This window comes from Struthio camelus, chromosome 4, assembly GCF_040807025.1.
Source record: "Struthio camelus isolate bStrCam1 chromosome 4, bStrCam1.hap1, whole genome shotgun sequence".
NCBI classification, from domain to species: Eukaryota; Metazoa; Chordata; class Aves; order Struthioniformes; family Struthionidae; genus Struthio; species Struthio camelus.
Window position 1 is genome coordinate 18,859,252 of NC_090945.1, and position 27,651 is coordinate 18,886,902.

General features: G+C 38.7%; 1 protein-coding gene across 10 annotated transcripts in view; it reads right to left on the minus strand.

Annotated features, from left to right (window-relative positions):
- The window catches only part of AFG2A (AFG2 AAA ATPase homolog A), a 208,853-nt gene that overhangs the window by 85,527 nt on the left and 95,675 nt on the right, over positions 1-27,651 (minus strand). Inside the window, exons 15-17 of one of the 10 annotated variants that reach the window (XR_011140845.1) lie at positions 17,054-17,125; positions 12,608-12,638; positions 10,393-11,385 (exon numbers count right to left, since the gene is read on the minus strand). The exons of 8 other annotated variants lie outside the window; for them this stretch is intronic. The gene's annotated coding sequence lies outside the window, so the exon portion shown is untranslated. Of the gene's footprint in view, positions 1-10,392; positions 11,386-12,607; positions 12,639-17,053; positions 17,126-27,651 lie in introns of those variants that run through there. One more of the 10 variants, XR_011140844.1, reaches the window with a different exon arrangement.

Here is a 27,651-nt window from a genome sequence, read left to right on the forward strand (position 1 = left end):
ACAAATGCCTTTTTCTCCCATTATCCAGAAGGGAGGCCTGGGGCAAGTCTCTGATCCCATCTGCCTCTGCCTCAGCTTCCCTGCGCGCAAAAGGGAATAGGAGCACTTGCCCTTCTTTGTAACCTGCCTTCCACTGTACAGTGAAAGAGGCAAGCACTTACAGCGCTCAGTTATAACAGTACTAGGGAAAGATAAATGAGACAATGTTATTATGTGTTTAGGATACTACTTGAAAACTGTAGTTTAAGAATATTTTTTTCCTGAGCATGTATTTCATGTAGCTTCTCATAGCTGAAAGTAAATAATCAGCAAAATATAAGCATTTATATATCATCCTTCGGTATTACAAATTTCTCTCTCTGAAGTGTGGATAGGCTAAACTGAATTAAAGAGGTTTGGATATATAATCAAAATCATCACTTATATCCTTAAAATTGACGAAAACATTAAAAAAGATGGCTCTTGGGGTTACGTGAATAATTTTTCCATGGAATAAGAGACCAATTTATTTAAGAAATCAAAAGTTCCACAAAATTCACACTGACAACAGAATGCAGGTTCAGTATGATGCCTCTACCCTACACCCCTCTAGGCTGTCAAGAGGTAGCCAGGGATGGAAAGGATGGCCTAATTGAGCGTTATTCTGGCAAAAGAGAGACTTCTGTATAATCTTCTGCTCTAACAAAACTTTCCAGATGTATTTGGTAGATCACTTTGTTTCTTTCTGCTTTGATGATTTTTTGGTGAAAGTGCAATTAGTAAAACATCAGTAAAATATTAGTCAAATATCAGCACTTTGCAGGATATTCTGAGACATCAGCTGTATACTGAGAATCATTAATAATCAACAATTACCCACTGAAGGCACTACTTGGACAGGTATTTGAAATAGCAGGTTTTGTTTTCTTTCACAATAGTGAGGAGACGTGAAGGTCTCCGAGCCCATTCCCAAAAATGCAACAAGAAAATCAGCACACAATCCAATACAATGGCAAAACAAGTACCAAAACAATCTTCCCATCATATCTGCTGCCTGCAAAGCAAAGGGTAAGCAAGATTTCTCTCTCTATTGGAGGGTTCCTCCAATATAATCCAGAGCGTTGCTTCAGCGCAGAACCTTAGTCTTGCACCTTCTTCAAAAAAACATTCCACAAAAAACCTGAAGAACTAGATGGGCCATGTCTTGTACCAACACCTTCTCCCAATGTTACTCAACAACAAATATCACATGGCAAGCATCAACAGCAGTATCACTCACATGTTAATTACTTGCTTTGCAAAGACAAGGACGTGTGTTCTTTTTTTCATATTAACAAAAGAACACTAAAAAGGGGATCCTTGCATCATGTCCCTCTTCCAAAATGCAAAATAGTAGACAAAAATATAATCTGCATATCGTTAGTGGAAAAAAAATTTCCTCGGGGAAAGGTAGTGTGCATGTAGTTTCCGCTATCTACCACATGGAGTATTTAGAAAACAAACATTCTTTTCCCTCTAATGACAAAACAAGTTACGTGAGCAAGATGAAATGATTCGCAAGTTTGGGCTGTATTCCAAAACCCCTATATATAAAACCCGATCATCAGTTGGATCATCGCGTATGTTTTCTAAAGAGCATAATAGATGGAAATCAGCTTCTTAAACTGTTTTTCATATAACAGGAAATGGACAAAATAGCATTGCAACAGTAACATTCACAGCAACAGAAGAAAGTGCGGATCTCAAAATCAGAGCTTTTTCTTGCCTGATGCTTTTTTTTTTTCCTCTCTTAACAAAAATTGGAAGCGTGTCACTGACCAACAATGCAGAGCTTAGTCTGCATTTATATTATGCTCATTTTTTTTAAAGGCGTTTATAAAATTCAAGATAAAAACATTCCACTACAACCTGATATATAAGGCTTTTGTATACTTCTGTTAAACCATTTTAAACAAGAACAAAAAATACACACTCATTTCAAAATCTGTAAGGTATATTCTTAAATATGTTTTTAGAAAAAGTAGCTTCTGCCATTTGTGATGGAAATATCTAAAACATTTCTGAACGTTTTTCACTCCACAGTTAAAATTAATGTAAGGAAGTCAGAACTAGTACGAAACATTACAAATAGCTTTCCTCGGAAAATTCTGTGGTAATGGAGTTACGTGATCAAAATATGCATCTCACTGAAAAACACAGATTCGCTTGCACAAAAATAAAAACTGTTGAATGGATAAAATCAATGAAGTTATCAAATACGATCTGGTGACTTCCTAGCCTCAGCATCCAAGCTACCAACACTACTACCCTCTTGAATAAACACAGCTTTTGGAAAGGTTAAACCTGTGAGGTCCTCATCGGAAAGTCCCCGAGTAAATTATAACATTTGATGATGACATTCCTGTGTCTTTTGGAACCAGCGAGGGGAAATAAGGGTAGGTCATTATAAGCCACTTGCCTTTACAACCGGCTGTAAAAGACAATGAGGACAGGAAGCTTCCCACCGAGATCAAGGTGCACAATCCCCAGCTAAAAATAAACAAGCACTGATAGTCACATCTGCTGGAAAATATCATTGGAGCCTGAATTCCCAGGTGCCAAAGCAACAGGAAGAGAATGCTGCGGTACAGCAGGCTCCAAAAAGATCACAAAATAATAATTGCAGATTGGCAATGATCACTGTTCGTGCTAACGCCACAGATAAAAACATCAGAGAGCAGCTAGCTTGCTTTACCAGGAAAAAAAGGGAAATAAAATAAAAACCAGATTAAAAGAATTTAAATTTACTCCTATTTCCTTGCCATCCTTCAGCTCCTAGACACAAGTCTCGGGGGGGGGGGGGGGGGCCTTTCTGTAGCAAAGCCTTCCTATCAAAAGTAATTGGAGCAGGAGAACACCATCAATTTTTACCCCTTCTCACCAGGTCTCTCAGCTCCCTCCTTTAAGGAAATCTCCCCGACTGAACTAGATATTAGCAGTGAGGCCCCATCTAAAATGTTTCTACCACTTATGATCTACTTATGGTTACTAGCAAGCTTAGGGCCACAGACTGTATGCCGTATGACACTACGGCAGGCTGAGCTTTTCCTCTCTCAATACACGGGCATCCCTTTCCTCGCTAAGCTCACTTAAGCTTAGCTAGTGACTTGGCCAGGCATCAGGCCTTGGGCACCTGAGAGCCTCAGGCACATCTTCGTCATTTATGACGTCATGACATTATGACTGCTTGATGACAATTATGCACATCCCTCCAGGGTAGCCTGGCACCTCCGCCAGAATTAGCCCCCCCCCGCCAGTGGGGCAGGGCATCACCTCCAGAGTCTGACAATGACACAAACTGATATGAACAGCCAGTGAAGGGCCTCAAGACCCATAGCAGAGCTTAACAATTACTTTAATTTAGCTGTATGTGATATCTTTCATCCATAGGTCTCAACAGTTCTTACTATAAAGTTAGTATTTTTAGTTCTACTCCGCCCACTAGATATCATTGCCTCCCGTATACGCTACCCATTCCCAGAGACTACCCAGGCTAATCTCAGTTACCTTGTCATCCACAGACACATGTCCGTGCCAAGAAACATGTATTCTCTGCCAAGGGAACAGAGCTACTATAGTCGCTGAGATCTCCTCCCAGACTAGTTACGGGCCAAGAGCCAGGGCCTGTGGGCAGGCCTCGCACAGTGGATCGGCTGTGGAAGAAAAGGTGGATAATCTCATTTTGTAAGAACAGGACAGCTCTCCTTGCTGGTACAGTCATGTTTTGGTTGAGTGCTGGACCAAGAGAGATTGCTGCCTTCAACAGATTTTTCTCAGAGAGCAGAGATATTTCTAAAGCCAGGAGAAAAGAGACAACTCTTGGGAAAGTGGCAACCCTGCTGACTTCCAGCTATGGCAAAGTTGGTGGATGACAGAGCAAAGAGTCTGGGGGAAGCCAGTCAAACACTGCAGGGGATCAGCAAGCTTTTAATGCACTCAAGGTCCTCATGCAGACTGAAGGCATGTGATTTATTTCTCAACTTTATGAAATAAGTCAGCCTGAAACGCAATTTTGAAAAAGGAAAATGCAAAGTCTTAGGCAAAAGATGAGCTGCAGCCCCCTCCCCTGCCAATTCTCAATCTACATCGGAAGACTATACATTAGGGTTGCCGTGTCTAGAATTAACAACTTAGCTTCTGCAGTATGCCTACAAAAAATGTGACTACCAGTCAAGACACAAAATTCTTCCTTATTCTGATTTTCTGACTGTGCAGAAAGATCTGCTCATATTCTACAGTCTACAGACTGCAGTAGGAATAAGGGAAATTCATATTGCTCCAAAACCTAATTCTGCAGCCATTAATGCATAAATTTCTAGGACCTGGGGTATTTTCATTTCATTCTTAGATATCCTAGAAAAATTTTAAAAACAATGAATTGGAAAACATTTCTGGCTGTCAGTACGAGGAAAGACTATGCATAGAACATACCCTGAAACCTGATATAAAGATTACCTAAACAAAAACAAGACCTAGGACTAAAATATAAAGTTAAAAATATTCCAGTTGTGGGAGGGGAGAAGTACTGTGTTTCAGTTGAGGCCTTTATAATATTTTAATTACTTACATTTCACGGTGAACCTCTTACAGCTTTCTGCTTTAAAGAAGTGCTTTTTACACTCCCAGCCCTCCTTACCTTCATGCTAGGTGCTTTACTATTTTCTGGTTCAAATGACTTTAAAAAAAAACAATTCTTTTTTCAGTGCCACCCAAGGATACCTACAATTTATATGGAAGAACTATTTCTAGTGACTGGTTGTAACCATACACTCCGTATATAATAATAGAATTGTATATTATATGGCTAAGCTCTTTTCAAAAATAGAGTACCCACACTGTAAGAATGGGTAGGAAAGGGTGAGAAAATATAGGTAGTGAGAAAAACAGTAATTAGCATTTTCTTTACTCTTATTTCTTATCAATAACTATTTTTTGTAAGATTCAGTTCTGCAGAGTGCTGATGGGCAATATATGTCATTCCTAGAGTTTGTTGCACACTGTAACCTGAAAGCTATCATGTACACTGGGCGCATGCATCTTGGACACATTTTCCACATTATTTGAATATACTCCACCCTTAAAACTATTCTGGCATGATATTAAGGAAGTTGTGGCTCAGGTGGTAAATACAGGACCATCTTGAAAGGAGAGCTGGTAAATTAAGCTATATTCAAATTAAATAGGAAACCACTGGTTATTAAGATTTTATAAAACTATCCCTAAAACCAAAAAGCATTTCAAATTTCTATTGACCGCCTAATAGCAGGAGCTATACTCTGGTTCCAAAGAATTCATAGTACAATATAAAAAAACCTCACATATTTCCATATGAGAGAAAATCCGAGGTTTAGCAACTCTAAGTCCATATTCTGGATCCAGAATTAAGTGGGTTATATCTCAGAAAGCAGTGTCCTCAGAAATGCAAGTCTTGCATTTGATGATATAACATAGCCACTGTTCCTTTGGGGAAGGGTATTCAGCTCAAGGTCAGCATTTATATTTATCGTGTAGATGAGGCATAACTCTATTCCTCTCTTCCTTTCCTATGCATTCAATTCCCTTTTGCATCTCGTCGCAACACAGAAGCAATGAAGCAAAAAGCAAGGTTAAGTTCGACTACCTCATGCCTTTAGAGCATCAGATTTTTAAAATAAAGTACTATACAGCATTCAAATCTTCTGAAGCCAGTATACTGAAAAACAAATACTTCGGGTATCAAAGCAAAATGAAATTCATTAGCTGAACTTTTGCATGTTTTTTTTTTTCCCAAGAACTTTACAGAAAAACAGAGCAGGTTCCGTTTCTAACAAGTTCTGTTTCGCATACTTCACATTTTTGCAGCAGAGTAACACCAAGCATGAAAACTCCCATTGCGGAGGTTTCGCAGATAGACTGGCAGAGCTGAGTAGAACAGTAATTCATTTCAATATTCTGGGGCAAATCAGCTTGGTTATCCTCTCAGCCCAGTTATCTTCTCCGCTCCTCTTTTCTTTTGCCGATTTGCATTACAAAGCATGGACTAGATGCAGAGGAGACTTCCTTAAGTTAGAACAATTGGGAGGATAGGCCCTTTAGTTCAATTGCTGCAGTGATGGAGATCAGACACACGGCTTTGGGGGAAACAACTAATTTCAGGTTTTAAACACCTGCATAAAAAAAGCTCTCCAATCAGAAAAATCAGGGGACTCGGATTTATGAGTAAGACTGTCAGGAGTATAAGAAACAGAATACTATTTCCAGCTCCCTTGCCAAATACATATTCATTTCAGTTCATTTCACATAGATTCAAGCAAGCAACAAAAAAAAAAGGAGAGAAATAAAACAAAAAAAAAGGTCTTACTGTCTACAGAAACATCAGGGATTAAATGTCAATAGCAAATCTCTCAGTACTTCCTGCCACCATGCCAAATAAAGCCTACTTCCAAGCCAAACATCTGCTTTGTCTGTCCCAAACAGGAACTCATGAGAAGGAAATGTAGCACCCTTTACCACTGTGGTCGAAAGATGACATTTTTAAAATTCCACTTAATTCAACAATTTACCTGTAAAATCTGTGAAAGAGTAAGTATTAAAAATAAAAATTACTCTGCTATTTGTATTCTGTTCCTCCAGGGCTTCCATGACCAAGTCATCGTTCATCAATCACGCAAAAGTTGCACTGGCAAGAATATTCATCCAGACTAATGCTTTTTACAGAAGTTCCAGTTTTACATACATTAATTCTAAAATAATAAACCAGACTGACGTTTATTATGTGCACATGTATATAGAACCCTCTGTCTCTTTTGCTCTCTAAAATACCAGATTATATAAAAATCAGGTGTTCAAATGGCATTAACACAACCTTGGGAGTACCACTTCATCAGCGTCTAATGCTACCAAACCTCCACAATTGCTATAGAGGCTTACATATTTTCCTGCTCCTGGCTTCAACCAAGGAGTAATATTACTGTAAACCAGGGTATCTACTGTAAATAAAGGTGGTAAATTAAAATACATAAACATTTCTCTAGGCAATGATTTCTAGAAGACTGCATAAGAGCTTGTATAGCAAAGCATTTTGATGCCCCAGGAAGTGGAGGCCACTTGGGAATTGTATTCAGAAGTCCTTGCTGTCATTTGTGAAGGCCCATAGAGCATTTTTCCTGATTTTAAAAAAGAAAAAAAAAGTAAGAGAGTATTCTTTGAGTTACACCTTTTTGAATGAATACAAGATTATTAAAATTCCAGGTAACACACTGTACTTCTCCCTTTTTAGAAAGAAAATCCTAGCTGGATGCCAAAACAGGTGTATGCAAACTTTGAAAGCCGGTATATGTTGTCACAGCTAGGCGTTCTAGAAGTTGTTCCTGTGCATTTTACAGAGCTAAAATAATTCAGATAAATATATGATTGTTTCAGGGAAATGTCTTACTTACACATTTATCAATGTTATTTATGTATTTAGTTTTTATTGTAACAAAATACAATTCTTGATGACAAGAGTACCAAACGCTTCAAAACAAACAGTGAAGAACTGTAACGTAAAACACATCAGAACATCTTCCACTTACGTTGGGGCTGCCTTTTCATTTAGCTGACCCATACCAGTTCATACCATCCTGACAATCTTGCCAGAACATTCTCAGCGTGCATATAACAATTTCTGCAAGCAGTTAATTAATCCTCACACCACTTTAGTGAGATGCACAGTCAGCTTCCTCCTTTTACTTGCAGAAAGATGTAGCAATTAGCCTAAATTATAGAGCCGGGAAGGGGCAAAACCTAGACTAGTACCTCCTGTTCTTTAATCCTGTGATCATTCTTAGAGATCACAGCGCACTCGGAGCCATGGAGTTGAAGGACACAGAAACTATCCTAATGTTCAGGTAAGTTTTAAAATTCAGAACAGTATTATGTACTAACCGGTCCATAATACCAACTACTATTATGAACTTGGCCCAGAGTTCAAATCCATGGTAGAAAACACAGTCACAATAAGACCTTCAAAAGGAGGGAAACAAGAAGGAAAGGAGAGACAGAATCACAATAAAGCCACACACACACAAATCCAACCATACATAACCCATAGCACTAGCAACAAATAAACAAACAAGCCCAACAAACTTAGCATCTGTTATGATTTTTGGAAGAACGTGCGGTTGCTCTTAAAAAGAAAAGATAGTGAGCTCTGAATAACGGAGGAAAGCAACCAGACGTTCAAGTCGAATTCCTTATTAAACATGAATGTGTGTAGTTCATTTTATTTCAGTTTGGACGCATCAGCAATGAAGAAATAAATCCTTATTATTTTGGGAACAGAAAACTGGGATTTTTTCTCCTAGCAACTAGTATTAGCATTCTCATCCCGATATCACAGAAGTAAATGCAGGAAAAACAGACCCTAATAGTGAAAGAGTTTTCAATAAACAATAATATTTACTTAGTGTGCATTATTTAAAAAGAGTATTTTGTTAGGACTTGTCGGAGTTTTCAGTTGTTTTTATCTTGTATATCTCTTGTATCAGTTTCAAGCCAAAGTCATGTTTCCACATGAAATATTAATATTCTCATTTTACACTAGTGGGCATACTGCATTTCAACAAGCTGCAACTTGCTGTCAAGTGTACCTTGCAACCTGGGGAAATGTAACATTTTTAGGTCAAGATTTGAAAGAAAACACAGCTATAAAGTATCTCAGTGCAATATAGGAACAATGGATGGTCACACTCTCCTTTTGCCTCTCTTAAATGTACACTGTACTTATAATCTTTAAATGTATTTAGAGTTCAAGGATTACTAATATATATTCCTTCTTAATAAGGCACTATTCTGCATGAGTCTATACATGGTCAGCAATGGTTCTTTTACTCTGCTCTTGATCTAGATAATATAGAGGCAGACAAGAAACAGAAACTGAGATTTGCAAAAGAAATGTTAAGTGATGAAACAGATTAAAAAAAAAAAACTTTCAGTCCCATTTCTTAAAATTGCTGTTATGATGCACCTAGGAACATGAGGAACTTAGCTCCAAGTCAGACCACCTGGTAGGCTGCTGAAAAGCCAGGAAGGCCTGGGAACTTTTGTGTCTCAGTGAAATGAAAGACCTTTTCCCATCCCACCATCCTTAATTGCTCAGTGCATTTCCTGGCGATAGCAAAGGAAATGAGTTGCTGCTCAATTCACTGGAGTCCTGTTCTACAGCTCACTAAAGAAAAAAAAAATTAATGAGAGGAAAAAATAGCACAAAAGAATAGTCAAGCAGAATGGGTTACTGGACTTAAAGAAACTTGGATCTACTCCCTCACTCACCTCTGGTTTCCCATATGGTTCTGAGCATATGCATTTAACCTACCTTACCACAGCTGCTCATTATTTCACCTGTTTCCTAAATCCATCAATGACTGTGCTCTCCTCAGATATTTTGGTGGAGAGTACCATGTACATCTCTAGGTACGACCTTACATCCACTTACATACTTCCCATTAGTGGTTTGTATCTTGTCTGCTACTCAGATTTATTTTTGTGAAGGTGTATTTCACACAGCAGCTTCTTCCGAGTTAAGATTGCAAGAGCTTCTGCATAACAAAGACACCTGCAATCTCTTTACAGCTTGCAGAAGTACACAGCAATATATGGCGGCAAGCGCTCGAGGGAAGTCAGGGGTGTATTTCATTTTAGAACTCCAGTAGAGTCTCTAAGGCACCAGAGGAAGCAAGCAGACCTTTAGAAAAGTCAAGTAGTTAGTATCTTACTTTCTACTGGGGGACTAATTTTTATCAAGTTACCTTGCTGTCAATTAGTTCCCAACTTATATGGGAACTTTATCACCACCATATATTTTTTAACCTAGTCTGTACAATATTTCCCATGGGTGTTCCCTTTAACATGTTAAAAAGCAACAACAACAACTTAGACCAGACTGGAAATTAATGAGGAACCATTTATCAATTCTCTGCAAGTGAGAACTAAATTCCTAAATGTGAATATTTAGGAAATTTGGACATCTAAAACGGAGTTAATTTCCGTGTATCTTTTCCCATGGCATTGAAAGACTTCTTTTTAGACGTGCTGCCACTAAACTCATTGAGGACTCATTCCCTACTGCTAGTCAAATAAAGAATCTGAAAAGATACACAGCTACTGCTTTGAAGTATTCTCACGTGACTGCAGGTAGGAAGAGAGTATTATTTTCTAATTAAAAAAATTATCATCTAATCCATTGTGTCTGTTTTTTATGAGACACAAAACTTCTGAGAAGCAACACTTTCCGTATGGCCTGGGCACCATTCCCTTATAATTTATTCAAATACTTGTGGAACTATCAGACACAAAACTCTGTTAAACTAAAACTTGGCTTGTTATCACATACTAATTATTAGTAGCTGGTGGGAGGAGTAATGGGAGGAAGAGAAAGGTAAAAAGGGAGACACTGAAAGAACACTGAGGCACAATAAGACACAGTAGTAACTCAGAATTTATTAAATTATAGTGAAATGTTCACAAATGCTAGGAAACGTGGAAGTGTTTAGCTGAATCAAACAAGTAACTTAAATTCTGTCCCAAGTGACACCACTCACTTCCCATCCTCTTCAGCAACAACTTGGTTTCAGCAGTCAATTCTGGCATTTATTTTTGGGTGATGGATTTTCTCCAAACGCTATAAAATACTTGCAACAAATTTAATTTGAGGAACACATCATCCTGCTGCAGCTGGAGTATCAAGAATGTCAGCCCCAAAGAGCTGATGTCATACACAAGGAAACGGGCACAGTGGACTATGGGTGACAACAAAGTGCAATAAACAGTTAATCATTAGGTTAGCTTCCTGTCTCTCCCGGTGAGTGGCACAATTTTATTCTCTTAGTTAACCACATGGGGCTGAGTAAATTGACAGCTCTACATCTTATACTGTTTAATGACAAGTAATAGATGCAATCTGGAGTCTTAGTATAATGAATAGACACCCTTGCATGGCTGCCTGTAAGTTTTGGAACAGGCACAATTGCTTAAAACAGGAAAACAGTAGAAACAGTTCTGCTTCATGTGTTGCTGCTGTTCTTCAATTTACAAATCGATAAAATCAAAACTGGATTCATTAGAAATGGCTTTCAAATGGCTGGGAAAATTTCCAGTAGAAAATTCCCTCTTTTAAGATTGAACAGGGCAAATAGCTCTGTTGGTCTGGGCTTCTTCTGTGGTCTGTGTATTGCTACAAGAAAGAAAGTAGTTTTTCAGACCATCACACAACTAAAAATAGACCTGTCCTGTTGGGTTCCCCTAGTTATATCAACTTCTGAAATGCAAATACAGCCGTCCCAGCGAAATGTTAAGAGCTTCTTCCATGCTTCCTTCTCTCAGGCAGATTTAGGATTAATGCAGCCAGTTCTAGTACATAAAAAATATTTTAGATGTACTTTGGTTATTTAATATTGAATAAAATCTAAAAATACTACTACGGGATTGCACCACAGCTCTAGTTCGCTTCTCATAAATTAAAAGTCACAACACAAAGGGCTGGCACAAAAATGTACCCTCTCTCAAACTCCCCTGCTCTGTTACAGGCTAAGGGACTAGAATTTACAGGACAATTGGAAAGAAGAAAAATGCAATTAAAACGTTCAGATTGGGGAAAGGGGAATGATTATTTTTACAGTTCAATCACCATTTAATTTTCACTTTCCTATAGATTAGTCCCCCAAACTAAACAAGCCCCCTCTTTTAAGAGCTATCAAAGCACGTATATGTTACTATACTCTTGCAATTGCTACTTGCAATACCACTGTAAGTTTAGTCCAACCTTATCCCATCTGTTTATCAGTATTCATTTTGTCATGCCAAAATGAGGACAGTGATTTTCTCGGGGCAAGAAACTTGCCTATACTTGCACTGTGAAGAATCTAGCTTAGTTTTATGCTGTAACAAAATGAGGAAAAAATAATGATGATATTTATAGATTTTGAAAACCTAAACTTCATAATTTTAAAGTAATTGAAGTATGTTCTGTCATTTTTTTCATATGCTTCCAGATAAACTATAGTAAGAAAAAGACACACTTTGGAAAGATTTAGTTAGTATTTCAGAATAATTAAGATTAATGGAAAGCTTCCAAACTAGCCTTTTAATGTATCAGGCACAGCCTATTAAGCTTGACACAGTAAGCTTTTTCTCATGGCCTTGACTGCAACGACTATTTGATATATCTGGTGTGTACTGTCCCCTAGGACCACAAAATAGGCTTTATAAACTGTTAGGACAAACACTGACGTGCATCTAACTTTGTTTATCACTGAAGCTAGGCCAAACAGTGCTAATTGGAGTTCTTCTGCGAAACAATGTTTATGCGCTAATTAATTAGCCCACTTCCTAAACTAAATGTTCCAAGAAAAACTAAAAATATATGGCAAACTGCCACTAAATTGCATTCTCATCAAGTATGTGACTTCACAGACAGACACGGACAGGTAACAAACGGTAAATTTGAACTGACGAGCCAACGTACGTGGCTAGAGCGTAAAGAAAGTCTCTGCTCTCTGCCTGACTAGACATAAATATGTGAGAAAGAAAAACAGTTCTAAGGTTTTAATTCCAACGGAACCGAAACACTTACATTCATAGCGCAGGGAAAAACATCCTGTTCTCTGCAATGAGAGAGAAAGTTAGCGGGGGAAGGTCTCCAAGTTAATATGGTGTATTTTGATTGCAAATGCAATATACTACTCTTATTTATAGTTTAGATTAATAACAAGAAAACTACAGAGAATCTGTCTGCTAAATGAATTAGAAAGCTAAATTATTCAAATCTTTGAAGAGAGCAAATTTAACCAAACAAAAGATGAGCAAAATCTCACGTGCGTTTTACAGACAAACAGCAAGTCCATTTTGGAGGGGGGCAAGGAAAGAAGGCTAAAGAGGACCGAAACTTCAATGAGGGCAACTGCCCGTGTCCTCACACTCAGGTGCTCCTTGGGACGGGAGCATGAGACAAAGCAGCAGAGGAGCCATTGACAGGGAGGCAAGCTGCAAGACTGAAGTAAGGAAAGAGGGGGAAGATTCTTTCAACGGACACTCACGCTGCATGTCATCATGCTTTATATTATGTATAATGGAATAATTTAAAAAGCGTTCAAATCACTCAGGTGTGAAGGGTTTCAGTGGTTTTTTTTTTTTTTTTTTTTTAAGACAACTCCCAAGTTACTTTCGCAAAAACATAGTAAAAATACAGACATTTTCCTGCATCAGTCTTAATTCCAAGAATGTTCCTGACAGCACAGGCAGCCAGTGCAAGGCCAAGTACAAAAGGATTCTGATATCTAGACGCTACTGCAATATCAGTGTCCACTGATAACCAGGAACGCATTTTGCTCTGTTTAATGAAAGGAGAAAAAACTCTTGACCTGGAATTTCAAGCTAACTTTGCAACTTTTGTCTTCTGACCCAATAGTCTCTGGCCTGTGTTTCATTTCCCTCTGATGCTGAAAGACTTCCTCACGTAGTTATAGCTGAGCGCCAGACATGCAGTCTGATCTGCTCCGGATCCTCAGAAACCTTATCTCCAGCCAGCGACTTCCTCTGCAACTACAAAGGAGACCTGGACCACAGCAGACTCCCTGCTGCACCTCCAAAAGGGACCAGAAGGAGCAAAATCCGTGCAAACTATGAGCGTGCCCAACTGGTCCCAGGCACCTTAGAAGTCTCCTCCTCTTCCTCTCCCTGCCACTCCATAGCAGTCTCTCACCCACATGCCCGGGGCCAAAAAGGGGGGCCATCTCCCTCTCCATGCCTTCAAAGACAGGCAGCCATGCCTGTCAGACACAGCCCAAAAATCACACAAGGATCCCTTCTCCTTCCTATGCGCATCCTCAAATGCTTTTCCCCTTCACTGCCAGGTACCACGTGAGAAGCTGATAAGGGCAGCTGTCTCCAAACCGTTCTTCTCTTAAACAGAGCGACACATGGAAAAAGAAAGGGGAAAAGGTGCGCGGCTCCCAAGGGGCAGGGAGGAGTAAGCGCCCACGCAACAGGAAGCGCACGGTAGTGAGATAAAATTTCCCTCGGCGTATGAAAAAAACAGAAGGTGGCAAAGAATAAGTGCAGTGGGCAGGAGAGGGGGACAGAAACAAGGTCCATTAACCAACACTCGATTGTTTCTTGGATGCATCTGAGAGCTCTGCTTGGTTTTGCTATTTAAGCTTCTATGCGGCTACACGCCTAACTTTTGTAGCTCAAGTTGTTAATTCAGCAACAGAAAGACTGCAAAATATCTCTTCTGCTGTCAATCTTTTTACACCTAGCACTCTAAAAAAAATTGGTGGTTTCTCCCTCCTCACACCTTGACCTTTCCCTAATCATACATTCTTCATACGCTCCTTCCCAAATCACATAGCCCCAATTCAGAAGCTGCCTTATTTTTCAGTTCACTGGTTTCTCAGTTACTGAAAACCAAGGACTTCGTATTCTTTAGAGTTTATCATAATAGGAAAACATTTGCTCCCAACAATTCAGCACTGCTGAAATCATCATATAAACTATTAAAATTATTCCTTCAAAACTCCCAATTGAAAGGACTGGTAATTTTACTTATTTATTTATTAATAGGCCCTTACATGAAACTAAATTTTCTCTTTGATTCAATTCTTAATCTTTGCTATTGTTTAAAGGAATATGTTCCCTTTCCAATGAGCATCAGGTTGCTGGTAGAGAAAAGGACAGTGTCTGCAGCTTTGTTTATGGTTGTGGATGCCAAAGGATACACACAAAACACACATGTAATCAGCAACCTGCAGAGTATAATTAAGAAGAAAGGGTAACCCTCCACACATGGTATATATTACCAATATAATCAGCTTCAAAAGACTTTCTTTCTATTTAAAACATGAAAACCTTGAAAAAATTCATGCCCTCAGTATAACTGAATTTGTCATGCAAGTTTTAAGAATCTTCCATGATGGACAACCATGATTTCTTTTGCTGTTTCTTTAGAAAGCAAGAATATTGTTTGGCCTGTACACTACTTCGGAAAGTTAGTTTAAAATGGGAGCTGTTACTGCTGAGGATCCAATATTCTTATCAAAACAGTAATTATGCATAAATCAAAACGCCAGTGCATTTCAGGGTAGAACGTGCTCAAGAAAGCAAACAAAAATTCTATATTAGCATACTTTTGAAATAAGAGACAAATATCTACTAAGAAAATACAGCACATTTAAAACACTCTGGGTGGGTTTTTCAGAGTTTCTCTGCCCATAATGCTTACAGAAATACTTGCGGAAAAGCAGCATTCCAAAACAGTCCTGCAGTTAGCAGAGAATAATAGCAATTAAAAAGAACAGTAAAGCTGTCAACAGCTTCCTTTTAATTCAGGCCACTGTAATTCCTATCCTTAAGAACATGTCTTCACAGATGAGATAAATGAAAACTTAAGTCAAGAATGACTGTATGTACTAAATATTCCCAAGTCATGGAAGGGAGACAGCATGTATCTTATCTTACTTCACCCCACAGCAAACTCCTTCTGTCACCAAAGCCTAAAATCATAACAGGTGAAAGGCCCACTGCAAATTTGGGTTGTGAGAAGTACCAGACAGAGCCTTTTTGCCTAGCCACAGGTGGTCTGACTCTCTCCCATACTGGCACGTTGGAGCTCAGTGCAGGTTCTCACATCGCTTCATGGCAAAGGGTGTATTTTAGGAGACAACACCTCACTTCCCCTGATACTCATGAACCTCTTCATGATCCTGTAGTATCCCATTGGGACAGAGCCTATACACAGAAGTGATCCCAATATAAGTATCCCCAACTTTGAATTTTGTCCCTGGCATGGTAATAAATGTTTTGAACTTTTAAAAGAAAAGAGAGTACTGACTGCTTTAACTCTCTCTTCTCAAGTTCATCTACAAAGACATTAATGGCTACGCTAATTCTGTTGGGACACTCATATTCCAGGATTAATGTTCCTTACCCTCTTCTGCTTGTATTTCGTATACAAACATAAAAGAAAAAAGGCAATCTTCATCCTGGAATATAAGTGTCCTCATGAGGAGTTACACGGAGATAGCTACTACAGGATAATTACATCAAAGAATTTCCTCGGAGGATAAAGTCTTTATCTCTACTAGTCATTTGTTCCTTTCCTGTTAGCTCGAAACAAAAAGCAAAGCTAATATCACAAAACCAGCAGTTCTCCTGCCCACTGCTTGGGAACCTTTGAACAGCTCAGGGACTACCACATCTATTATGAAAAAATAAATTTTCTTTCCCATAAGATAACACAACTTTTTATGATGAATTCACATAGCTTCTGGGCCAAATTCACCTACAGTTTTCAGGGTATATCCAGTAAATCTATAACATCTGGGTGGATAAAATAAAGACTAGAAATTAGCCTTCTGAGTCTTAGAAATACTAATGCTTATCTCCTTCATGCTTATGTAAACTTAACACTCAAGACAAATTTTAAAAAACCCTAGAATTTATTTTACAAATTCAGATTGTGGACGTGATTGATTCTTTTTTTTTACTTTATTAACAAAACAAAAAAAAATCTGTTAATTGCAGAAGGAAATAGCTTCTGTTTTGCTGCACTAAAACAGAGGTCTGATTCTACCAAAAGCTGACAAGATATGGATTCTTTCTCATCATTGCAGCTTTAATGCTGTAGATGTCATATCTATCAGATCCTTCCCGAAACATCTGTCAAGAAGTAAGACGTTTACTAACATAGAACAGGATTTGCTTAGCTGGCCCTTAAGCTAATAGAAGTATTGAATTGTAAACAGGCAGTGCCCTAGGACAAAACATGTCAAAAGAGCAGAATTTAAACAATGACATGCAAGGAAAAATGAAAAACCAATCACTTGCAATTAGACTCAAAACCTGTTTAGTGTGTCCTCCCCACCTCCCCACCAATAGCTACAATAAAGGTGAGTCATAAAAGCTTCTCTTTAGCAACTATGGAAAATGATATTTAAGAAGGAAGCCTTATTTGATACAACAGGCACAAGGTAAGGGAGAAAAATATTCTATGACATAGACACACGACGGGTTACTTCCTCACTTGCCAATGGAGTTTAGAAGTTCCTCTACATTAGTTATTTCCATGGGAAGCGTTCTCACAGTTTGCAGATGCCTGTAATTTAAAAGCAGTAGAGAGCCTTATTTATGTAGCTCTGGCTGTAGATTTACATTAAAAACTCTTATGTCCACGTTCCTTAGTATTCGCTGGTGCAGGGCAACACTAAAGAACAAGTAACGTGCCGTGGCTAATCTTATACTTTGTTCAACCATTCAGCCTCAGTTTTAACTTTTTTTTATTTCTGGTAGCCAAAAGTAACAGTGGTGGACCACTGGGAATCTTTTTTTTTTTTTTTTTTTTTTTTTTTTAAAGTATAGCTAATGCTCTACATTATAGTAGAAAAAACAAAGCTTTAAATAAAAATATTGTTGCAGTTAATACTCTAATTTGTAAGCACAGAAATAAAACCAAATATTTACAAGACGAAAATGCTGCTTCTATTCACATCACGTACTGAGTAATTAGATCATAAAAATCAATGCTCATTTTAATATTATGTTATCATCATATCCAAAATTGCTTACTAAGGTTCTCCCTCTCGGCAAAAAGAATGAGATTCAAAAGTGCATGAGCTGAAATGGTGTGAAGAAAGGGGAAAAAAAATAAATCACATTCTGAAAAGAAAAGATATACCTTCAGGTCCAGCCAGGCTCAAATGTCCTCATGAACAGACAGAAATGATTAAGAAGTTGGCCCAACTAATTAATTGTTATCTTCTCTACGAATCTGCCAATCATCTTAGACCATGAAACACATTTCTAACATATTCCTACCAGTTTCTTAAATAGCTCAGTATCTCAAGTATGAGAAATTCTGCCCTCCTTATGAGGGGCCAACACAGCAAGCTTTGAGGCTTACCAGTATAAATACCAAATAAATAACAAATGAGACGTTTTATAAAACATCATAGAAAATAAGTGATTTCCCCTTTTGTCACAAGCCTTTAGCTGTCATTTAGAAGTGATACCATAACGATAAAATTGCCATTTTATTCTTCAGCAAGCACATATAACCTATAGCCCAGGAGGGAATTAATTTAACAAACAATGCCCTTTTCCTAATACATACTTTTTCTTATAATCTTTTTTTCAATCCAGTTCAAGTCACTGTGCTTGCTTTCTACACAGGGAGCGGCTGTATTTTTTCCCTTGATAAATACACTAGCTCTGTTAACATTTGCAGAACAAGTACAACAGTCTTCTTGTAAGATGCATTGTCCATAAGTGCTCCTGGAATGAAACAGTGAACTTTACCCTCAGGGTTGAGGCTGACGGCAAAGCAGTGACTGGCTACAAAATGTTTTTTACAAACAGGTCAATCAGGAAGGTTAAGAGAGTAGACAAAAAAACATATCTAAGAATAACCCTGTGAGTCTATTGCCAACTTGCAGGAAACCCACAGTGTATTTTAATAGAAGTCATTACTTAAATCTCTTGATGCTTACGTGCTCCATGCCAAAATAGGCAACTCTGTTTCTATAGCAACCAAACTAACACCGCTACCCACTTCTACCACCACAAGTCCTTTTCCGTTTTGGTCTTTGTTGCAACTTTAATTCACTGTGTATTGCAGGGAGGGGGAAGGAGAAGCAGGGTGGCATCTTTGCTTCTGTTACCAAAGAAACCACTCACCCATTTCAGAAAAGGATGTGAACAGTCAAAAGGCAGTGATAACGCGTATTCAAAAACGACGACTTCTAACAGGCAGTAGGCAGAAGCAAAGAAGAAGAAGTCCCAAAGAGTAAAAGTTAGAGGACGAGAAACAAACCTCACTGAAAGAGTTTCAGAAAACAAATAGAAAGATTTGAGATACAACACAGCGCCCATCAGCTAAAAACAAGAAATGCCAGGAAAGGGAAACCTGGGAAGAAAGTGCGGAGGGGGAAGGGACAACGGTGAGTAAAAAAGAAATGCAACTGAAGAAAATATTGGGAGTGGGATAAAAGTAATCAGAGGAAAACATAACTTAGGAAATACCCGAAGCCTTGAAATTCAGAATAAGCTACTTTTAAAAATATGTATCAGTCCTCAGCTTCCTGAATCGTATTTTACAAAATCATTTGTCCTGAGACCACTGCTGTACTCAGTCAGGTTGCACAAGGCAATTAGGTGTATGTGGTCACACCGTGTCCAAGGACACCTGACTGGGTATCGCCTCCCCCGCTGGCCCACACTGCCCAGAGACCCCGGAGGAGCAGAGCTACCACGTTTCTGCTCGCGTCAGGAACGGGAGAACGGACAGAGACAGCGACTCCGTCGGCAGCGCCACAAGGGACGCAGCAGAGCCCGCGCTCGCCCCTCATCAGGCTCGGGGAAACTCCTGCCGCAGAGGGATTTTCCATACTAACAGCAAAAACGTGGTCAGAGCCCTCCCTCTCGCTAGACGCCCCTGAATCTACCCCAAAGTTACCATTTCGCTACCACGTTAATGATCTAGTGTCTAAAAGGCCACAAACTCCAGTTAAGGTCTTTTCCCCACTGACGAGGCATAACGCTTCCTACCCACACCAGCAAAACCTGCAGTGGGTCTGTGCTGTTTAATACCTGGAAAGTTCAGTTGTACCCTTCCTAAATTTCGGTGGAAAAAGTCAGCCAGCCAAGTGACAAACAAATGCGTGAGGAGCTTCATTAGCTGATTCCTGCAGCTGGTGGAATCATTTGTGTTCGCTCCGGGAGATAAGGAAGTCAATATAGAAGCTGCTTCTGTTGCCATGAATTAATTTCAAGATTTTTTTGAACCTGTCATTTATTTTCACTTGTTGAGAAACAATAACTAGTTTTACACAGTATCTCTTTCATCATTTCTGTATTAGTTGCAAAACCCCAGATACCAAATGATTACAGAAGAAGGGGAAAAATCAAAGAAGTCAGATATAAAGCAAACTATCGAAACCAACCTATAGTAACACTACCAAAAAAATAAAATAGTCAATGACTGGAAACTTCCTCCCAAAAGTGTGATATTTAAAGTGGATGAGAGGTAGCTAACACAGACAGGAAGAGTGGGACACACTAAGATGGAGAAATACAGGGCCAGGGAAAAGACAAGAGAAGTACAAAAAGAGAGGGAAGAAAAGCAGTCTAAAATTTGAAACCATGAAGTCAACAGAATGCAGAAAGGTCAAGCTGAGAGCAACAGAGAATTTCAGCCCTTGAATAGGCCAGTCTTCACAAAAGCAGCAAGTCAGAAGAAGGAAAAGCATCATTAGTGGTCGAAAAGGGCAAGTTGTGGTTCAGAGAGAAACAACTGAGAAAGATTTGAAAACAAAAAAAAAAAAACCCACAGTTTGGTAAGAGTAACTCAGGTGAATGAACTACAAGAGTGAACAGGCAATTCCATCCAAAGAGCAGCAAGATGATTTAATAAAAAGAAAAGGTTTCCAGAGACAATGGAATTAGTTGATTTTGACCTTGGAAATGGAGAAATTGTATGGCATATTTGAGAAGAATCTCAGATAATTTTAGATGTTAAAGTACAACTTGGCCTCCTTTTACACACTATAATGACTTTGTCCAATTTTTATGTAACTTCAGGAAGAAGAAGAATAAAGATAAATGGGAAAGAAATAAGCTTTCAAATGGGAAAGAAATAAGCTTTCAAACTGAAAAAAAATTTATGAACTTTGTATCATCACCACAAATGTTGGAACTTGATGTTTCTGAAAAAATTCTGCTTCTCTGCTGCTTTTTCTTCCTGCAAGTAAACCTACTGATACAGACTATGACCAGGAAAACAAACAGAATTTGGCTATGTGAGGGGGGAAAAATAAAAAATTGTCATTGATCGTGACAATTATACAATGTTGTTTAATTTATACATATATAAAAATGCAGTCTCAGAATTAGAGCGCTTATGAAAATTCATCAGCCACTGGCAGAGAAATGAAAGAAAGTGTCCTTTCACCAATAAACTGAAAGTCTGATAGGATGTTTTTGGCCAATACAATACCCAGATGAATCTATACTACCTAGTGCTAGGACTAACACAACCATTCTGAATTAAAATGCAGTCTGTAACTCCCCTCAACAGGATACAGGAAAAATACTATCTTTCATGAATCAGCTGACACAGGAAGAAAAAAAAGATAAGGCTCCTGGCATACATACCATTATTCAGGTCAAGGGAATATGTGCCTGAAAGCTCCTAATTTCTTTCATATATTTCTCTACAAGACTTATCTTTGTCATAGCCCCAAACCATAACGTCCATCCGTGATACGATCACAACACAGGACATATCAGTTATTAATCTGCTCCCATAAACTGCCCCAGTCTTCTATTCTGCATCTGAATTTATAACAATTTGTTGGCTTTTCACTGGAAACAAATATTTTAGGGGAAAAAATTAACAACAAGTACTAGTTTATAGCAGACACTACATCACGAGAAACATTTCAAGAAGTGAAACTGCTCTGAAACAGTCCTTAATCTTTTGTCAAATATGACAAAAACTGTTGCAGAAAACATCCTTAAGGAACTGTCTCTAAGTACTCTAACACATTCTGAACATAGCTCTATTCCATATGTCAGCCTTGGTTAAGCAATCAATTTTTGACTGCTTCACCTTATTCCCATTTCACAGAAACCTGATTAACTAGATAAAGAAAACAGACTTTAGAGGGGGAGGACAAGCGTGAGAAAACATGTATTACTCCACAGAACAAAATGTTTATTTACCTGCAAAAGAGGTAATCATAAAATTCTAACCTAATTAGTTCAGATACATATTTTATACTACTTCAGAAGTATTTCCTGATGACATTAGTGTATTAAATACTTACCTTTAAGAAAACTAAAGAAAAGAGCAAGATACCCGGTAAAAGTGAGAGTAGGAAGCACAGGGCTACCAGTAGTGAAGGAGATGCTTACGAAAGAGCAGCAGTAAGAAGATTGTGACTAAGGTACTTCTTTTTTTCTTCTGAACTTCACCATAGCACGAAATCATATTTGAATTACAACCTGCTGCCATTTAGGTGGGCTTTCATGCTGGCAAGCTGTACAGCAGACACAAAGCCCTTGTGAGGATTTCACCTCACTATGAATTAGTGTCTAACATTGAGAACGCCTTTCATCATCGGCTTGTATTGCCTTCAGGTGCCTATAAATTCCTCTCAGTCTTTATGTAGCACTTGTCTATCAGATCATGTCATCAATTTTACTGCAGGCAAAAGACAGACACACCTCTTCCTGAGACACAGACAACACAACAATTACCACAGCCACTCTTGCATTATCATTTCATATCAGCTCATTGCCAACTGCTAATCACCCACAACTCACTATGGAAAATGCATTGCACTTTCCAGGATCTCCTTACATTGCGGGTGCTGAGATCTGCAAGGCTGGGAAGGTCTCATCATCCTTAAGCGTACCGCTAAAAACACATTCGTGTCGCAACCACATCCCTCCTCTCTTACCTTCCACCAACATACACTGGAGAACAAACTTCACTCCACGAGAATGATTTTTTCTTTTATTATGACTTAATTATTCAGTAAAGCCTTTTTATTGACTATGCCAAGTCTGCATTAAAAAAAAATGGGCAGTATGCTCTATCTGAATATAAATTAATAGCTAAAAAATACTTATAGAATACCAATGGGACTTTGCAAGGTTAAAATACTTTATTAACCAAGTCTGTGCTGCGCTTGCATGTAAAATAAGTTACTTTGTAAAAGAGTGAAATGATTTTTCCCTGTTGAACGTTAAAAAATAATATATGAACACACCTATCCCTCCATGGACATGGCAACTCAATAGGTCGGTAACTGGATATGGAATGCTTAATGTCAAGGGTAACTGGCTTCAACTTGCCTATGGTCAACAGAAATCTAAAGTTATAACTGTCAAGTCATAGCTGTTTGGTTAAATGCTTTGGAGCTCAGTTCACTAGCTAGTATGAACTAGTATTCAAATCTCCCCTAGCATTAAACAACTGTGAGATTCCTCACTCAGACATAAGGACCAAGGAAGAGGGAGACCAGTGTTGTCTACCTGAAAAAGTCACTGTCTACATAAATTCACATTTCAGGGCCTAATTCTCAACCCAGTTAAAGTCTCCACTTTCCTTGACAAACAATCACTCAGATCCTAGACCTGAACCCTAAATTTAACATTGTGCACACAGTCCAGTTGAACACTTGTATTTTTCAATTTAACTTACATCACCGGGGAAGTTGTCTAAGCCAGGTCAAAAACATAAATTAAATTAAAATAGTAATCTTATGCCAGAATGAGAGTCTAAATACAGGTAATTATAAAGACAGACTTTCCCTTATGCTTGAGACCCGAAATATAGCCTCCGATGTGGGAAGTAGTCTCCTCAAGCCCATTTTAAGACGCACTGGCAGGGCTGTGTGAGAAAGACAAAGGCTTATTTTTTCAGGGTTGCTATTTTGCCTTTTTCAGAATTTAAGTGAAATCGGTTTAAAGATTCCACCATCACCACCACCTCTGAAAAGGGACAATGGCATATTCCTGTGCAGACCCCAGAAACGTTACTCACAGAGACTGCAAGACTAAAACCTCTGGTGCCAGAAGCAGATCTAGGTCTAATTATCTGAGAAAAGTACGGACAAACAACCAAAAGCAATTGAGTTACTGGGTCTTAGGGAAGTTACTGCCCTTCCTCTGAAACACAGTGACTGACCTTGTCAGTTCTGAGCCCCTGCAACTGATGCCAAGCAAAATGGGCTCACAGTTAAACAACTTCACGGCTTAACTTACGATGCCTCCTTTGGCCAACGAGAAAAACCCACGCATACTCAGTTACTTCCTCTCAGCAGCAACCTCTAGCTCAGGGGTAGGAAAGTCATAAGACATGCTAACCCCATTGCTTCTGACTGCCAATCCATACTTTTATTACGTATAGTATCATGTTGCTATCGTCATGAGATGCAGCTAACGTGCTGCCAAACACCTTTTTTCTATATCAGAGAGAATTAAGTGTTTTGTAGGCACCTAGTTCAATGTAGTCCTGTTCTTCCCTCTTGTTTTAGTTGTGAACGGGTCCCCTGCAGAAATGGAGCATCCCACTGCCTTCTCACCTCTTGAAGAGCACATCCTAGCAGCTGTTCCCCTCCAGATCCCCACTGCATAAGGCAACTAACACACACCATCAAATTATTCTTATAAAACAATTCAGTCTTCAAACTGTTAAATCCTATCCATATGTGCATTTTCCTTGTCAGTCCTTTGATTATGTTTTCATAGGAAGGAAGTAATGATAAACAAATTACTGCAAAAAAGCATATGAGCTCTGGCAGGCAGTTTCAAAGCTATTGACAAAAAACAGTCTATTCATTGCAAGCGTCCTACTTTTACAATCTCTCTCTCCGATCAGGATGCAGAGGACTAATTCAATACTTCCCAGTGGAAAAAATACTTAGTGGGCGTGCTTGATTTCCAGAGACAATGGTTTGTCATGTGGAGCTTTTCTCTACCACCATCCCTCTATCCCTCCTCCTCTTTTTTTTTTTTTTTTTTTTTTTTAAAGAATTGAACAATTTGCTTGGAAATACGATAGTAATACTTCACTTCCATAAAACCTGCTTTAAAAAAGAAAAGAGAAAAAAAAAAGTGGGGGGATGAAAGGAAGCTTTTCAGTACAGCTGAGACCTTACTAAGTACTATTTAATCAGAGTAGGCTGCTTCCCACAGAAAAGTCCACAGAATGGTGCAGATAGTGAATTTCAAAAAACGTACTGTACTGTAACTCAAATCAATTCAAAGAGAATTCAGTTTTATGCAGGACTCTGAATTGGAATATTTCAAAACTCCTGCTAAACCAGGAGTACCGGGCTAAACACATCCGACATTGCAATAAATACAGTGCTGGTGAGTTCACAGCAATTCATACCCTACTCAAAGATTAAAGTCACTGACACTGGCAAGTTAATTTGCTCCTTGCTCTTCCAGCTATAACAGGGTTTTCTCATACATGAGCCACCAGTCACAGGAAAACAGCATGTGAAATCTCACAGAAAAGATAGTTTCTTCCAATATTTTGATCTCACAATAGCACTGACCACAATTACAGTTTCAGTACTATTCACAGTCACTTGTCAAAGTAAAGTTTCATGTTTTAAGTAAAGCTACTCTAGTCACAATTTAGAACCTCTTCAGAGAAAAATTCTTCAAGCCTCACTGTCCTCTTTTAACAACATTGTTTGTTAGGAATGGAAGAACTACCTAAAGAAGTTTGTTTATCAGTATTTCTTAAAGGTTTCCCATGGCACGTGCCTACCCTCTGCTGCAACAGAGCTGAGCAAAACTGAGCTAGCAGCCTGAGATTTAAGGCTTATTACAGGCCTGAGACCACTTGGAAAGGCCTCTTTTACGTTCCTGAAGGCTACTTACTTAATTTGCCTTTCATTTTTTGTTTTTTTTCCTGCTGCAGTACCTTGATGCTCCTCCCTTTAAAGTAATCTTCTGGCCATAGTCTCGCCTTTCCTTGGGTCTCCAGGGCCGGCGGAAAAGGTGTTTCTGAGCCCTTCCACAGTGACAAGCACTGTGCAGCAAGTGTGCCTCACTGCTCTGGAGAGGTTGCTGTCACAGACGCTACAGATTCGACATTGCAGATGGGCAAAAAAGTTTGTAATTACAATTGAAAATACAAAGGCCATTGCATTCCCACCAATCTAGCAATCTTCATTGCATGTCAGAGTCATAAATACTGAACACGTAAGAGGAAGTTTTCTAAACGGTAATGCTAAAAAGTAGAATTTTTGAGAGGGGAATTGGGAAATAATTTTGAAGTTTTCCTTCCCAAAATCACCACAGTGAAAGCCTGAGAGGTGAAAAGGACTCGATGTACTCTTTCGTCCTCATTTTCGAGCAGTAACGGAAACTGATTCAAATTTAGGTTTTCACAGTCATCTACTTATTCTTATGACAAAAAAGCTCCTTTAAAAACAGAAGTTACTGTCTGCAGATGTTCTATCCAACAAACATGGACAAGGCGCATTAGCTTAATGTTTCTTACCAAAATTGAAACAAGTGAGCAATTCATCTCAGCATCCCAGTGTCTATTGCTGGGCTGTGTATTTCACATTTATAATTTATCAAGAGTAAGCAGCTAAAAATCTTCATATCCTAAGCATAAAGACTAAAATATTAGTTCTTTAAAAAGTAAATTGCGCTCCAAAATCTAAGATTATATAGCACTTGCAGAAGAGTGTTAATTATGTAGGCATTTCCACAGCATTACTTGTGGGATTCTACACTATTTTACATAGATGGAAACCTATTTTGGTTGTACAGTATTCTTCAGAGAACACATGAGAACAGACCAGTATACAGACCTGAAAAATGACTTTTATTCAACTATATAGGTAGAGGTTCTAAACAGGGCAAGAGCCACCCTTTCTTCTAATACTAACAGTTTTGTACACGTGGTAGAACAGCAGTACTACAATCTCACGTTTCAAACTGTAGAACAATCTACACCATGTCAGAAACGATCTCCTTCCTGCGTGCAGCATTACATGAGCAATCAGGTGCATATTCGAAGGGCAAGGATGAAATGAGTAAAACTGCGTAACCCCACAACAGAGAACCTGAACAACTTCAACTGGAAAAGACATTACTGGAAAAAATTACCACTGACAAAGCAGTGGATGTCGTCTTTATTTCTTTTCCTTGTTAAATTTTTATGGGCAAAATGAAATAATCAACTTGCAATTTCCATAAAGCAAGTAGCTCCTAAACAAACAAGCAAAACAAAAACCCACTCCAAATTCTGAATATTCTGCATATAAAATAAAGACACACTTCCCTGTGAGTGAGTGTTTACACAATTAGACCAAAAGTCTCATGGCTCTGCAGGTCTCTCTTGACATTTCTCTCACAACATACTGGTTACTCCTTACTTTGTCCAGTACTTTTCAGAAATGAAAACCTGTAAAGACCTATGTTGTCCATAGAGACGGAGATGCTCTGAAGTACCACTATAGACCATTACATGCATGGGAGCACAAGACTAATAGACCCTCAGGATTGCTGCTTCTTCGTTCTAAAAGAAAGCTACACACTGATTTCTGAAAAATGGTTTCAGTTGATCTTGGTCCCTCCTCTCACATTAGCCAAACTAGACCTCTGTGTTCATTACCAGAGAAAAAAGTAATTTTCTTCATGCCATGCCCAGTGCTGTAATTTCAGAATGACTTTTACACCCACTTTGCCAAGAAATCAGAAGTTCAGAGCTCTCCTGATCCTCTTGGTCTTTGTTCCCCAAACATGCATGCATACACATACCACCAGAGGACTTTTTGCACTTTTGCAGCTTTTCTTTATTTCAACAACAATCTGGAGAAAAACCAAAGCATTCTCCCCCACCACCAACAATCTGCTTTTAATCACAACTAACATTTAAAATAGACATTAGAAAGGAGAGGCTACCTCTTTATAATAAGGGAGCTTGACAATTACCTGGTGACTCGTAACAGACCAGTTCTCAGTGCATCTTCCTCCCTCTCTCCCTTGATAATGTAATCTAATCTCCTGGCTATGCTTTCATCTGGCATTCAGTGCTGCATACTGTTTATAAAACAACAATCTTTTCATAGGTAATGACAGAACAAA